The sequence below is a fragment of the Somniosus microcephalus genome, chromosome 5 (genome assembly GCF_052327205.1).
Source record: "Somniosus microcephalus isolate GS21.2 chromosome 5, FLI_Smic_1.0, whole genome shotgun sequence".
Taxonomy (NCBI): Eukaryota; Metazoa; Chordata; class Chondrichthyes; order Squaliformes; family Somniosidae; genus Somniosus; species Somniosus microcephalus.
The window spans coordinates 94,621,308-94,638,064 of record NC_140991.1 but is presented as its reverse complement, the minus strand read 5'-3'; the positions used below and the strand labels follow the sequence as shown (position 1 = coordinate 94,638,064).

General features: G+C 46.2%; 1 long non-coding RNA gene across 1 annotated transcript in view; it reads left to right on the top strand.

The window, feature by feature from the left end:
- Positions 1 to 1,469: 1,469 nt before the first annotated feature.
- Positions 1,470 to 16,757, top strand: part of LOC147117216 (uncharacterized) — a 74,029-nt gene continuing 58,741 nt past the window's right edge. Inside the window, exon 1 of the long non-coding RNA XR_015078392.1 lies at positions 1,470 to 1,669. This is a non-coding gene — a long non-coding RNA (uncharacterized LOC147117216). The remainder of the gene's footprint in view (positions 1,670 to 16,757) is intronic.

Here is a 16,757-nt window from a genome sequence, read left to right as displayed (position 1 = left end):
GGATGTGGGATTGGAAGCTCAGCTCAGGGTCACGTAGCATGCCAAGGATGCAAACTGTCCAGTTCCACCTGAGACAGTGGCCAGGGACGGAGTGGAATCTGTGGCAAGGAAATGGAATTTATGATGGGGACCAAAGACAATGGCTTCAGTCTTCCCAATATTTAATTGGGAGAGATTGCGGCTCATCCAGGACTGGATGTTGGACAAGCAGTCTGACATCACAGAGGCAGTGGAGGGTCGAGAGAGATGGTGGTGAGGTACAGCTAAGTGTCATCAACGTACATATGGAACCTGACACCCTATCTTCGGATGATGTTACCAAGGAGCAATATGTAGATGAGAAATAAGTGAGGGGTGGGGGGAAATTATAGATCCTTGTGGGACTCCAAAGGGTGCAGGAAGGGACGACATTGCAGAAGATTCACTGGCTATAACTGTATAGGTAAGAGTGGAACCAGGTGAGGGCAATCTCACTCTGGACAACAGAGAGGTGTTAGAGGAGGATAGTGTGGCCAACCGTGTCAAAGGCTGCGGACAGGTTGAGAAGGATGAGGAGGGATAGTGCTCCATAGTTACAGTCACAGACAGTGTCATTTGTGAATTTGATTAGTCATTTTAGTTCGATGGCAATGGTTCTTTTGAAGTTTTATGGAATAAAAGAAAGTCTGTGGAGTGTCGTGATCACTGTAGAGCCTGCACTCTCAGATTTCTATATTCTCTGCTCATATATACCTGTCTTATGGAGTTTGACCAAATAGAATTCAAATGATGCAGATAGAACACACTTCCAACGCTTTTGGAGTCATCTTCCATGTGATGACACTGAGTAAGTATTTTGTGATAAGTGGATCTGTCTGACTGGGCATTGATTGTAGAACACTTGCCTAAAATAGTTAGGACAGGTGAAGTCTGCCATTTGAGTAACATATCTTAATTGTTCTGAACAACTGGTAATGGAAAGCTTTTTCTGAAGAGTGATAATAAGCAGTCAGTAAGGGCTGAAAATAGAAGGAGAAATTTACCTATATGCTGATCATTCATGTGGGCCACTTCTGTCCGAGTCTACTTTGGTCAGTTGATTGAATTGCTTTCACCTCTTGTCTTAAGGGAATTTTAAGAAAAATATCAACAAGTCGATAACTTTGACTGTTTCCACAGTAAAGATTGATTGAGCATTATTGGTACTAAATATTGAGAGTTAATCCTCTGTGTTGCTAATATGGGTCATCTCAAACATCTTCTAATGGAGGTTGACCACCTGCCCTCCTGCCAACTACCTACTGCCTCTTGCCAAGTCCCAGGGAGATGACGGTATCTGGGGAGAAAACAAAGGATTCTATACCCTTTGAAAATATTATTAATAAGCATAAATATACAAAAAGTTGCTCTAGCTAAAGGTTAGCTAAAATAAAATGCTCTGTTCCATAATCTTTGTAAATGTTTGTTTGCCCTATGCAATTTCTTTGCAATTCATGTGAAGTTGAAGTTCAAATATGTTACAAAATACAATGGCAAATTTTCTGATTAATCTTTACAGGTAATTCATTCTGGTGCCTACTTGACGTTGTGCCAATTAAAAATGAGAAAGGTGATGTAGTTCTTTTTTTGGCATCCTTCAAAGACATCACTGTTACCAAAGTGAAGATTGCCCAGGAGGATAAAAAGGAAGGTCAGTTTTTCATCATGAATCTTTTCTTTAGTTATTGGAGACAGTCAGGATGTGGTTCTTTTTATTGCCATGGTTTCAGTGTAAAATGCAATAATTAATGACTTTGCAGAAAACGAAAATTGACATTGTGAATAACCTGTTATTGCTGGTTTATTTATTTTCAGGTATAGTTATCCAAATAGTACAAAGCATATCACACTCAGAAATTATATCTAACCTCAGTTAATTGTTTCCAAAGCCTTCACTTCTGCCGTGTACTTTTCAAATATTTCCTATGCACTTATCTAACCCAAAAAGCAGTTTGTTATTGTTTCCAATGTTGTTCAGCATTTGCAGGTTTGATTTTTTTGCTGGAATTAATTTTTTGCCTAGATACTCAGATCAACAAGAGGATGTTCAAAATAGCCCAGTCTCCTGTTTCTTACTGACTTTCTTCATAGAATATACATAGTCTGTGGCTATTATTATATTAATGCATTTGGTTTTCAACTAACTTAGAAAAAAACAAATGGACAAATATTACATAGAATGCACAGCACAGAAACAGGCCATTCGGCTTAATTAGTCCATGCTGGTGTTTATGCTCCACACAAGCCTCCTTCCACCCCTCTATCAGCATAACCTTTTATTGTTTTCTCCATCTTATGTTTATCTAGCTTCCCCTTAAATGCATCTATACTATTCACCTCAACTACTTGTGGTAGCGAATTCCACATTCTAACCACTCAATTGGCAAAGAAGTTTCTTTTGAATTTCCTATTAGATTTATTAGTGACTATCTTATATTTATGGCCCCTAGTTTTGGTCTCCCCACAAGTGGAAACATCTCTACGTCTACCCTATCAAACCCTTTCATAATCTTAAGGATCTCTATCAAGTCACCCTCAGTCTTCTCTGTCCAGAGAAAAGAGCCCCAGCCTGTTCAATCCTTCCTGATAGGTATGACTCCTCAGTTCTGTAAATCTTTTAAAAATCTTTACTGGTGCCTCTACATCCTTTTTATAATAGAGAAACTATATAATATTGTTAGAATAATTATAATATTGTTACAGCTTGAGAAAGACATGCTACATTTAGATTGAGAGAATCATACCAATTCACATTGGGCTATTCTCTATACTGTAAATGCTGAGATGGTAGCATTCTGGGAATTACGCAGGTTTAGTTGGTAGCTATTACTAGCTCATAGCGTGATAGCTGTGGGGAAACTATCTACCCAAACCCCAGGCTTTATAGAAAGGCTGGGGCCTCTCAACAAAAACATTAGTGATGGTGCTGAAGGACAAAAAAGACAATGTTATAGATAAGTTTAATAATGTTATTGTTTAATAATACAAATTTCTGTGTATTTATTTTGTTATTTTAGTTTGGATATTAAACATTTCACTTACTGGGGAAATGGAAGCTGAAAGCATTTTGAAATTTTTGTTTGACAGATTTGAGTGGTTCACGTTTAAAAAAAATCGATTTTCATTACATTTTGTAGTGCTCAATTGTAATTTGTTGATTATGATATTTAATTGAAGCAGAAAGGGTGGTGTGAAAGTGTAAGCAAATCAAAAGGTGTGATATTGATAAGGGACACCGGAAGTATTATGTGGCAAACAGGAGGTGTGCTATTATACTGACTCTAAAATATTACTAGTCGATCTCCAGTGGTGTTGCACATAGGGATCCAAGGCCAAACAACTCTATCATTCTATAAGTGCAGTCTTCAGGTAAAGCAGGGTTAGAGGGTGCAGGATAATTAGACTAAAGCATGCGGGCATAATCCAGCCTCCATTTTAAAGTCAAACATACGGTCCTTATTTTTATTTAATGTTTAACTTGGTACTATTATTTATAATTAAATTGCTAAATTGATGGCAGTTTGGAAAACATAGGTTGAGGAGCTGGGAGATGCAAAACTAAGGCTGGTGAGAAAGCATGATAAGCTTCCATAAATATTTTGCATTATAAATTTGCACATAGGAATTTATAATGGCAAAAGTTGACACAAAAATATGACAATAGTGTGACAACAGAAAGTAAGGCTTTGCAGACAGGAAGTGCACACACACATAAAGGTGCTGAAATTTCATGCGGTAAGCACTGATCTCCCATTGTAACTTGACCGGAGAAAACCCCAAAAAGGTGCAAATGGCTGAAACTGGCCATTTATGCCATTTCTCTGTGATTTCCATTGATTTCCTGACAGCGTTACAGAGAGAGAGAGAGACTGGTGGCATTTCAAGGTATGTATGAGGGTTTCAACAGTAGATGGGCTGAGGTGGGTCAGAGACAGGGGATATAATGGAGGTGGAGGTCGGCAGTCTTTTTGATGAAATGGATATGGGGTCAAAAGCTCAGCTCAGAGTCAAAAAGGACGTTAAGGTTGTGAGCAGTCTTGCTCATCCGGAGTCAGTAGTGGAGCAGGATGCAATCGGTAGCAAGAGTATGGAGTTTGTGGCAGGGGCTGAAGATGATGGCTTCAGTTTTCCCAATGTTTAGATGGAGGAAATTGCAGCTCATCCAAGACTTGAAATCTGACAACACAAAAACAGAGAGAGAAAAAATGGAAAAGTAAAGCTGGGTGTCGTCAGTGTACATGCGAAAGGTGACCCCATATCTGTGGATGATAGTGCCAAGGGGCAGGATGTAGATGAGGAAATGAGTGGACTAAGGATAAAGGCTTAGCAGACTTTCGAAGGTAATGGTGCACGGTGGGAAGAGAAGCTGTTGCAGGGATGTACCAGCTGCGTTCAGATAGGCAAGAATAGCATCAAGCAAAGGCAATCCTACTGAGGTGGACAAGAGAGGAGAGATGTTGGCGGGGAATGGTGTGGTTGAACATGTCAAAGATTGATGAGAGGTGATGGAGGATGAGGAGGGATCATGCATTATGGCCACAGTCACAGAGGACGCCATTTGTGACTTTTGTTATGGTTGTTTTGGTGCTTTTGCGGGGATGGAAAACCTGATTAGAGAGCTTGAAACAGAGGTGTGGGAAATATGGGCATGTATCAGGGATGTGACAATACATTTAGGGACTTTGGAGAGGAAATGGAGGTTGGAGAAGGCAGATGGTTTGAATTGGATTTTTTTGAGCAGGGAGTGATGATAGTGACTTTGAAATAATATGATTAGGCAGAATCCACATGGTTTTATGAAAGGGATATTGGCCTAGAAATTCACTATAGCCCCATTTGGGGCGCCAGCCTCGCCAGGGCACTAAAAGTAGCGCCCCGGAAGCAGTCGCGGCCGCCCACGGGAAATTCAGTTGGAGCGCCCCAAAGGGAAGCGTGGTGCTACTGGAGGTGCCCCGCATCCCTCTTGGGGCACTGCAACTGAATATCGCTGCGCAACGTGCCGCAGCACCACACGCTGCGGCACATTGCGCTGCGGTACTGCAGTCCTTCCTCCCCTTCTTAAAGGGGAGGGGCCTTGTGCAGCGTGATCTGGGGCCCAGCTGGGCCCCTGAGGATCGCGAGTGCCAGCAAAAGAGCCCGGCACCGAGGAGAAGTGCCGGGCTCTTGGAATGCAGTTGGCACTCCGCGGGGGTGGGGGGGGCTCAGGAGGCCAGGGACGGCAGCGTGGAGAGGTGCTGGCAGGCGGCCAGCAACAAAAATGGCCGCCCCGCACCTCTCCTTTAATTAGCGCCTCTACCGCCGCAGGTAGGCCCCCCTGAACCGGTCGCACATAGCATCCGGCGTTAAAGCAGGGGACGCATCTAAATATCGCGATCGGGGCATTAGCGGGGCGCTGCGCACACCGATGATGTCATTGGTAGCGGTGCAACGCTAATGGCTAGCGCCGCCAATAGCGCCCCGCTGAATTTAGCAGGAGGCGTGGCCAGTGGTTTCCGACCCACTTAGCGCCCTCCTAAGGCGCTAACGGATGGTGCAGCCCACTGAATTTCTAGGCCATTGTGTTTACAAATTTATTAGAGTTTTTTGACAATGTAACTAGCAGGGTAGATAAAGGGGAACCAGTGGATGTAGTATATTTGGATTTCCAAAAGGCATTCAATAAGGTGGCACATAAAAGGTTGTTAAGCAAGATAAAGGCACATGGGATTGGTGGTAATGTATTAGCATGGATAGAGGATTGGTTAACGGACAGCAAACACAGAGTTGGGATAAACGGGTCATCTTCAGGTTGGCAGGCTGTAACTGGTGGGGGTGCCGCAAGGATCAGTCATTGGGCCTCAGCTATTTACAAGCTATTTACAATTTATATTATTGGCTTAGATGAAGGGACCGAGTGTAATGTATCCACGTTTGCTGACAATACAAAGCTAGGTGGAAAAGTAAGATGTGAGGAGGACGCAAAGAGTCTGCAAAGGGATATAGACGGGTTAAGTGAGTGAGCAATAAGTTGGCAGATGGAGTATAATGTGAGGAAATGTGTGGTTATTCACTTTGGTAGGAAGAATAGAAAAATAGAATATTTTTTAAATGGTGAGAATCTTTTAAATGTTGGTGTTGAGAGAGATTTAGGTGTCCTAGTACAGGAAATATAGAGGGGGGAGTTTTAACTAAAAAAAAAGGGTGCGTTGCAGGCGTGGGGGTAGTTAAAGTGCTAAAAGTCTGAATCCCGACCGGAACTCGCCTCCAACCTGTTTGAACTGCCAGGAGGCAGATCGTCTATTTAAATACTATAATGAGGCTAGAAGCCTTTGCTTTAACTTGCATTTTGAATTTAACTATAGCTGGTCGGGTTTTGCATGCCATATGAAACCCACCAGATAAAGCAAGACGAGGACTGCTGAATCCAAGAGGTAAGTGCCTTTACACTTATCTCCTGGATCGAGGGGCCCTGCCTAACCCACCCCCCATGATTCGAGACCCACCCACGAGGCCTCCGATTCCCCCCCAGGCCACCAATCCCCTCCTCCAAACCTCTGTTCCCCTCCTCCAGGTCTTCCCGCTCCCCAGGCCTCCAATACCCCCAAGAAGCCTCCGCCCGACCCCCCCCCCCCACATGCCCTGCTTCTCCAGCCCTCCCCATGTTGCTCCCAGCCCTTGATCCCTTCAGACACCTCCTCTCTGCTTCTCCGGCGGCCCCACGGCCCGCAATCTTCTGGAGACCCACCCCCCTTGCCTCTCCAGCCACCCACAATCGTGACCTTGTTGCCCACCCCACCCATGCTCCTCCTCCCGGCCTGCGATCCAATATCAACGCCCCCCCATGCTACTCCTCCCAGCCCACAATCTTGTTGACCCTCCACCATGCGCCTCCCAGCCTGCAATCTTTCATCGACCCACACCGTGCTCCTCCAGTCGCTCCTGGCCCCCACGCGATCCCTCCCTCCCTCTCAATCTGGCTGGCTACAGGTGGAAAACAGAGGCTTCCCATGCAAATCATGCCTTGCCATTAAATTCGACAGGGTCTGCAGGAAACCCGTTCTCCCGGGTTTCCTGACTGCTTTGGAGCCCCACGGCTTGCAGCCCACCTTCCCCATTAAAATTCAGCCCAGAGAGTTAGCATGCAGGTACAGCAAGCAATTAGGAAGGCAAATGGCATGTTGGAATTTTTTGGAAGAAGGTTTGGAGTACAAGAGTAAGGAAGTCTTGCTACAATTGTACAGGACTATGGTGCGACCACACCTGGAGTACTGTGTACAGTTTTGGTCTCCTTATCTGAGGAAGGATATTTTCCTTAGAGGCGATGCAACAAATGTTCACTAGATTGATTCCTGGGATGAGAGGGTTGTCCTATGAGGAGGGATTGAGTAGATTGGGCCTATACTCTCTGGAGTTTAGAAGAATGAAAGATGATCTCATTGAAATATATAAGATTCTGAGGGGGATTGACAGGGTAGATGCTGAGAGGTTGTTTCCCCTGGCTGGACAGTCTAGAACTAGGAGGCATAGTCTCAGGATAAGGGGTTTGTCATTTAAGACTGAGATGAGGAGGAATTTCTTCACTTAAAGGGTTGTGAATCTTTAGAATTCTCTGCCCCAAAGGGCTGTGAATGCTGAATCATTGAGTATATTCAAGGCAGAGATCGATAGATTTTTAGACTCATGGGGAATCAAGAGGTGTGGAGATCGGGCGGGAAAGTGGAGCTGAGGTTGAAGATCAGCCACGATCTTATTGAATGGCGGAGCAGGCTCGAGAGGCCATATGGCCTACTCCTGCTCATAATTCTTATATTCTTAATGAAGGGAGACGGAACCAATTAGAATGTTAGCTAGCATGGCCTCGATTTTCATTCCCATTTTCAGTCAGGAACGGGGTGAAATTAGAGTGCAAAACTTAACAGCGTATTCTTGCCAACATTCTGCCCATTGCTATTTCAAGATGGGGCCTTCAGATAGGTGGCTTATCTACCCCATCAACCTTTCAGTCCTCCCAACACTAGGTGGCACTACTCTTCTTTCAAGTTTTGTCTCTCAGGTCTGTTCTTTTAGATGGCGCTGCAAGAAAGTTTACATTTGTATTTATTTTTTTACTTCTCGTTCCTTGCAGGTTTATTTTAAAACTTAAACGTAATTTAAACTAGTAAATCACCTGAGGCATTTCTCACAGCGAATCCTATGTGCCCGTGATCTTTGTGTCTCACTCAATCTGCCCCCCTGACCTTTCTGTCGCCCCATCTCTCTTTTTCTCTCACCTGATTTCTGTGACTCTCATGTCTCTATTTGCCCCCAATCTTTACCAACCGTCTTTCTGTTAGCAGATGTGCTCCTTCATCCCTGCTCCATATGTTCCCCCATCTCTCTCATTGTTTTTTCCCTGACCTTTTCTCCCCATCTCTATTCAGACTCTAACGCCTGTGTCTTGTGCCCCTGCTCTCTTTGTTAGTGCAATCGCTGCTGCAACTAGTGAAATGAACCTAGGGCCTTGGCCAATCAGCTGAAAAAAAAAGTCCTGTAAGCATAGCACTGGAGAGATCATGAAGAGAAGCAGAGTAGCCAGAAGTCGCGAAGACCAGAAGGTAACCGGGAGAGGCCGCGAAGACCAACGGAGCAGGGAGAAGTGTGAGAGAAGCCACAAGGAGAAGTGTAGTGGTCGAGAGCTGTAAGAGTAGCAGGGCGATCAAGAGAGGCCACAAATCCAAATGCTGTAAAGTGTACCAGAGCAGCCAGTGAGGCCACCAAGTGGCTTCAAAGAATGTTGAGGTGTCCAGCAGGGCAGCCAAGAGAGGCCACAGTGAGTATAGGGGCAGCGGACACCGGCCGTTGGCTGAAATCCAAACTGGCAGTCAAAGCAAGGAGGCCAGCACCCAATCCCCCCATTCCTAACTGCCCACAGACACCAGCTTCACTCCCCACCCCCCACCACCTCACCTAATCCAAGTTCTCAAAGAATCCTAAGCTTTCTGTTAGATCCGTGATTCTTTAAATAGGGTGTTTCCCCAAGAACGACACGGATGCTGCAACTTAACAATCAACAGGTATTTACTGGAGTAGAGTAGTCTCAAGACTGAAGTACAGAAGCCTGCTCCGGCTTTATAGACAGGTGTGGTCACTGCCGGTACTACAGTATGCAGGAGCTGTAAAACAGTTCTCTCTTAAAGGTACATACACAACAATTCCTCCCCTTTTAGATTAACAGTACCATAACATTCACTTAACAATTAACATTTTTAACATGCAACATTAACTGAAAATAGTCCATTTATAGATTCAGTCTTGGGGCGGCTTCCTGATCCTTTCGGGATAGCGCCTTTCCTGAGGTTCTTGTTCTTGGTGCGGAGGCGATTCTGGCCCCTTTTCATCGGTTAGTTCATCGGTTTCCACTGCTACTGGTTCGGAGGTAGATGCTACCGGTATGTCGGGTTCATCCCCAGGTACTCGAGACATGGGATTGACTCGTTCCTGTGACGCTAAGATCTGATCGACGTGGCGTCTCACAATGTTCTCCCCGACATCCACTGTGTACATTAATGGCCCCTGCCTTGCGCATATCGTTCCGGGTTGCCATTTCTCTGTTCGGTAGTCACGGGCCAAGACTGGTTGTCCTACATTGAAGCTCCTTGTCGGCTTCTCATTGATGTGCTGGAATTGTTTATCCTCAACATTTCTTCGCACATTGGGTCTGAGCAAATCCAGATGAGATCTCAACCTTCGGTTAAAGAACATCATGGCCGGGGTCTGGTTGGTAACTGCATGTGTCGCATTTCTGTAGGCTAATAGGAAATTGTCCACCTTATGCTGTAGTGGAATTTCATCGTCGCACATGGCCTTTATCGCCTTTTTAACGGTTTGTACGGACCTTTCAGCCAATCCATTTGTGGCTGGATGATACGGGGCGGATGTGTAATGCCTTACCCCATTCCTTCTCATAAATTTTCAAAACTTTTCGGACACAAACTGTGGTCCATTATCAGAGCAAATCTGCTCTGGCAAGCTGTTCCTGGCAAATATGGTCCGTAGGACTGCAATCGTTTTCTCTGTAGCGGTTGAGGACATTTTTATCACCTCAGGCCATTTCGAATGAGCATCCACTGCTATTAAGAACATTGAGTCCATGAATGGACCAGCAAAATCAATATCCACCCATTGCCATGGAGAGGAGGGCCACTCCCATGGGTGTAGAGGGGCATGTGGTGGTGCATTTTGGACCTTCTGGCATCCTGAGCAGCTCTTGGTTAGGTCTTCGATTTGTTGATCGATTCCCGGCCACCACACATAAGCCCTAGCAAGGCTTTTCATTTTCACCCCTCCCAGATGACCTTCATGAAGCTCATTTAGCACTCTCTCCCTTAACTTGGGTGGAATCACCACTCGGGATCCACACATCACTGTCCCCTGGTATACTGACAGCTGTTCTCTTCTGGATGAGAATGCTGGCAACAGTGAGTTGCCATGTGTTGGCCATCCCCTCACCGTCAAATCATATACCCGAGACAGTGTCGGATTATTGCGGGTCTCCTTCTCTATATCCGCGTTCGTTACTGGCAATCGTTCAATTATTGACGAATAAAATATCTCAATAGGGTCCACTGCTGGTGCTTCCTCCACAGTAGGCAGTGGCAGGCGTGAAAGCCCATCAGCGTTTCCATGCTGTTTCGTGCCTTTATATTCTATTTCATATTGATTCGCCCCTAGAAACAGGGACCATCTTTGTAACCGTTGTGCAGTCATCACTGGAACGCCCTTCTTAGGATTAAAGATGGAGACAAGTGGTTGGCGGTCAGTCAGCAAGGTGAACTTCTGCCCATGCAGATAGTGGTTGAATTTTTTTACTCCCCATACTAGGCTGAGGGCCTCCCTGTCAATCTGGGCGTAGTTGCGCTCGGCTGAGGTTAGTGACCGAGACGCAAAGGCTACTGGCCTCTCCAATCCGTCTGGGAATTTGTGCAACAGCACCGCTCCAATACCATAGGGTGATGTATCACATGCCAAACGAATTGGTAGTGCTGGGTTGAAATGGGCCAACACCTCTTTTGATGTGATCAATTCTTTACACTTCTGGAAAGCTCATCTACGTTCGTCATTCCACTTCCATGGCACCCCTGTTTGCAGTAGGGTGTTCAGTGGGTGTAATACCGTGGACAAATTTGGTAAGAACTTATGGCAGTAGTTTACCAGCCCGAGGAATGACCTCAGTTGTGACACATTTTCCGGTGCTGGGGCCTTGACTACTGCCTCAATCTTTTCAGGGGACTTATGTAACCCCTCTTCATCGATGACGTGGCCACAATACGAGATCTGCTTCTGGAAAAACTCGCACTTGTGGCGATTAGCTCGTAGCCCATATTCCTTTAATCTGGTGAGCACCTTCTCCAAGTTGGCGAGGTGATCACTGTCATTTTCGCCCGTGACCAGGATGTCATCCAAATAACACTGGGTCCCTGGAATCCCTTGCAGGACTTGATCCATCGCTCTTTGCCAAATAGCCGGAGCCGATGCTACCCCGAACACCAGCCGGTTGTATTGATAGAGACCTTTATGAGTGTTGATCGCGAGGTATTGTTTCGAGGCTTCTTCTTCCACCTCCATTTGCAAGTACGCCTGGGCTAGATCAATTTTGGTGAAGCGTTTACCTCCAGATAGCGAGGCGAAAATATCCTCAATTCGTGGAAGCGGATATTGTACCGTGTGAAGGACTGGGTTCACTGTCACCTTAAAATCCCCACAGATGCGGACCTTCTTTGGTTCCCCAGGTGTATTACTCAACGACCTCTTCATTACAGGAACAATGGGTGTAGCCCACTCGCTCCAGTCTACTTTGGACAGTACTCCTGAACGTTCCAACCCTTCCAGCTCTGCTTCGACGGCTGGTCTGATCGCATAAGGCACTGGTCTGGCCTTAAGAAACTTTGGGCTTGCATTTTCCTCTATTTTAATCGTTGCTGTTATGCCTTTTAGTGTTCCGAGTCCCTCCTGGAACACTTCTTTTGCATCAGTTAGCATTTTTGACAGTCGTCCAGGTGTGACGTCGTCATCCTTTTTGGCCTCAACCTTCAGTGCCTGTATGGAATGCCAATCTAATTGTATCTTCCGGATCGATTCACGTCCTAGCAGTGGTGGTCCTCCATCTGGCAATACATATAAGTCCATTTTAGGTATTTCCTGGCCTTTGTATATCACTTTCACCCTTATTTTTCCTTTGGGGTAGACTTTTTGCCCTGTGTACGTCTTCAAGACAATCTCTGTAGCTTTCAAGGGTATATGTGAAAATAGCTGCTTGTAGTCCCTTTGGTTTATGACTGTTAGGGCTGATCCTGTGTCCAATTCCATTTTCACTTGGACTCCGTCTATCTTGAGTGTAACCCAGATAGTCTGGTGATCCTCCATTTTGGTTACCTTATGTAGTTTCAGACAACGCAGCTCCTTGCTTCCGGAGTCTGTGTCACTTTTCTGTTCCTCTGAACTACTATCCATCACCTTGTGTACCTTTTTGTACTTCTCCTGTGGAGATTTCTTGCTGTTGGTTTTCTTCCCAGACCTGCAGACTCTTGCTATGTGTCCTGCTTTTCCACACTGCACACTTGGTCCTTGAACCAACAATCCTTCTGGTCGTGTGTTGTTCTGCCGCAGCGATAACACTTCCCTGTTCCATAGGACATTTCATTGGTGCCATATTCTTGCGGTCTCCGTTGTATCTCTGCAGCGCCCCTTGCGGCTGCTTCGTGTGATACTGCCATACTGAAAGCCTTATCCAGCGTAAGATCCTTTTCTGATAGAAGCCGTTTCTGGGTTCCTTCACTTTGAAGCCCACACACAAACTTGTCCCTTAACGTATCTGCTAGTCCCACTCCAAACTGGCAGTGTTTCGATAGCTTGCGCAGTTCCGTTAAGTACTCAGCATTGCTTTCGTCTTTGTGTTGGTTCCTTTTATGGAACTTAAATCGTTCTGCTATCAGCAGCGGTGTGGGGTTTAAGTGGTCCTGTAGGATTTCTACTATGCTTTCGAAATTCTTATTCACAGGTTTCTCTGGGGTTATTAGATTTCCCAGTTACCCATAAGTTTTTGCACCCATGGAATTTAACAAAACCAGTGCTTTCCTAGCATCTGGCACTTCATTTGCCCTGCAGTACACCTCAATACATTCCACATATGTCGCCCAATCTTCGACTTCATTGTTGAACGTAGAGATACTGCCACTTCGGCATCCCTGGGTGTGATTTAACTGTCAAAAATGGCATCTCCCACTGTACTGGCCATGCTAGACGTGCTCCTATCTAGCTATCCAGCAAGGTAAACACTCATTCAAAAATAATTCTTCTGAAGCGGTTGCTGTTTTGAAGCTTTACTTGAACAAATTTGTGAAACTGTAAACAAAGACAAAGTATGTTTTGTACATAAACTGAGTACTATACATTCGATATTACATAAGATATAAACATATTTACAACAGTAGAATGGACTAATTGTATAACTAACTAACATTTGGACTAACTTCTATAACTATCAAATATTAACCTTTTATAAACATAGTATTATCAAAATATTACTCTGACAACATTGCTATTATGCTAAGAACCAAAGATACTCACAGATATTGCGCTTGGCCTAACATATGAAATCAGATTACATTGGATTGTAAATGGAACCTCTCATGGCAGATTCTCCATTACTCAAGTCAGGTTCTTCCTGGCAAAACTGCTTCCTGGGGTCAACAGGAAGAAAGGTAGGAAGGTCAAATGACCTCTCACAGGAAGAAAGGAACAAAGGTCAAATGACCTCACACAGGAAGAAAGATCAGATGACCTTTCCAGCATACAAACTGTTAACACAATAACTGCCACCAGAGGGTGCTATTGCATGTAAAAATGTCCAGAATGTCACATAATGTCCATCGGTCCAGAACACTCCCCGTCTGGGGTCATTAACGACTCCACATAGTCCGAACTCTACTTGTCACTGGAGTCCTCTGGCGACAAAAGAAGAACCACCTCAGAGGCGGTCCGTCGATGTCGATGATAGGATGCAGCTTCCGTAGACTGCTGTGAGGGGGTAGGTTGCGTTCTGCTATGCACAGTTCCAACCTGGGTATGGTGAGGTCTGGCTGGGGCGCCACCTTGCCTCTATCAAAGACGAAGCCGATTTTGCTTTGTCCTTCTTGAGTGGTGACCTTCAGATAAGCCACGCTTGCAATGGCCTTAGCGGATGCGTCTGCAAAGACGCAAAGCTCTTTGAATTGGGCATTTAAGGGAGAGAAAGACGAATAGCAGCGAGGTATTCGGATCTCCTGTAAGTCTTGGAGTGAGTCTCTCCATCTGTCCCACTCTGCTTCCATCTCTTCAGGGAGAGGTGAATCCCACTCTTCAGCACGTGTGGAGAGTTCCCTGAGGAGCAGCCTGCCTTGTATGGTGACAGGGGCTAAGAAGCCGAGAGGGTCGTATAGGCTGTTGACTGTAGAGAGCACTCCTCTACGTGTGAAGGGTTTCTTGGCGTCTAGGACTTGGATCGTGAACGTGTCTGTTGCTATGTTCCACGACACCCCTAGGCTACGCTGTAGGGGGAGGTCATCAGTGAAGAGGTCTAGGTCCTTGACGTCCTTAGCACGATCTTCAGGGGGGAATGCCTCCATCACTGCTGGTCTGTTAGAGGCTATCTTATGCAGCCTGAGGTTGGATAGTGCAAGTAGTTCCTGAGCTCGTCCGAGGGTACTGATGGCCTCTGCTTCGGTCGGGAATGACTTCAGTGCGTCGTCGACATAGAACTCTCGTTCGATGAACCCTCTCACATCACTGCCAAAGTCGTCGTCTTCTTCCTTGGCAGCCCTCCTTAGTCCGTATATGGCGACAGCAGGGGATGGGCTATTCCCAAAGACATGGACACACATTCTGTAGTCCACAATGTCTCTATTAGGGTCATTGTCCCGATACCACAGGAAGCGGAGGAAGTCTCTGTGGTCTTCTCTCACCACGAAGCAATGAAACATGTGCTGGATATCGGCAGTGATGGCGATGGGCTCTTTCCTGAATCTCATGAGCACTCCCAAGAGGCTGTTGTTAAGATCGGGCCCTGTGAGGAGTACGTCGTTGAGAGAGACGCCCTGATATGGTGCACTGGAGTCAAACACCACGCGGATCTGTCTACTGCATGGGGTAAGGTAGCTTGGACGACCATTCTCCAAGATGGAAGTCTTGAGTGTGCTCACCTGAGATGGCTTGTGAGCGCCCTTGAGGCACACATCTCCAACAACGACCCAGCCGAGGTCTAGCCTTTGGGCGAAAGGGGCGTCATGTGGACCGTTGATCTGCTCCCTTATCTTATGTACCCTCAGGATGTCTCTTCCCAACAACAGAAGTATGCTTGCATCTGGGTCAAGAGGTGGGATCTCGTCTGCAATGCGTCTCAGATGACGGTGATGACGAGCTGCATTCGGAGTGGGAATCTCAGAACGGTTGACGGGGACTTGATTACATTCGATGAGTGTAGGAAGGGGGAGACTAATCTTCCCGTCGGCTGACTCAACAACGTAACCGCAGGCCCTCCTGCCAGCTGTTTCTGAAAGTCCAGCACACGTCTTCAGCGTGTAAGGCGACAGACTTCCTTTGACCTTGAAGATGTTGAAGAACTCGGATCTTGCTAGAGAACGATTACTTTGTTCATCTAGTATGGTATACATCTTTTCAGATTCCTGGCGACATCCTGCAGGGTACACATTAACGAGGCATATCTTGGAGCACGCTCTTGCGCTCACTCCTTCTCCACACACCTCGGTGCACCTTGATGTAATCTCCGTACCAACAGCTCCCTCTCTCTCCCCGCCGTGCTCTGATGCGGGAGGAGGCGTCTCTGACTTCCAAGGAGCTGGGCCTGGGTGTAGTGCTGAAACGTGCCGATCACTTTCACATTCAGTGCATTTTGCATCCACCTTGCAGTTCTTGGCGAGATGGCTCGTGGACGAGCAGCACCTGAAACATATAGAGTTCTCTTTAAGATATTGTTTCCGATCTTCCAGGGACATCTCCCTGAAGCCTCTGCACTTCTTTAAAGGATGGGGCTTGTTGTGGATAGGGCATTGTTTGCTCATATCCTCAGGTTTCTTCTGAATCTTTGTGTGCTCAGTTGAGGACACTTGCATTCTGTGGACAGATATTGGTGTCTTTCCATGTCTGTCGAACTTGTCTCTTCTGGCAAGTGCTGGGTGGGAGGAGAAGAAGTTGAAGCTGGGGTCGTTCCTGGCTTTGGCTTCTTTACGGATGAATTTAACGAACGCCGAGAATGGTGGGAACGCCACGTTGTGCTTTAGCTTGAACTTTGATCCAAACGTTATCCACTTCTCCTGCAGGTTAAATGGAAGCTTCTCAATGATGGGACTTACCCCTCTGGATGTGTCTAAGTACGATAGACCGGGTAGGTAGCCATCCTGCTTTGCTGCTTCGAGTTCCGACAGCAGATCTCCAAGGTCGCGGAGCTTCTGGGGTTCCTTACTCGTCAACCTCGGAAAGTTCTCCAACCTGTCAAAGAGAGCCCTTTCAATGGCTTTGGGCGAGCCGTAGCTTTCTTCCAGCCTCACCCAAACCTTCTTCAACCCCTCTGGCTGCTGCCCCACATTGGCCGCTTTTATCCTGCAGGCCTGTCCGGCGGACTCTGGGCCGAGCCATTTGATAAGGAGGCTGAGCTCTTCTCCTGCCGACAGGTCTAAGCCCGATATGGCATCGTGGAAGCAGGACTTCCAAGCCCGATAATTCTCTGG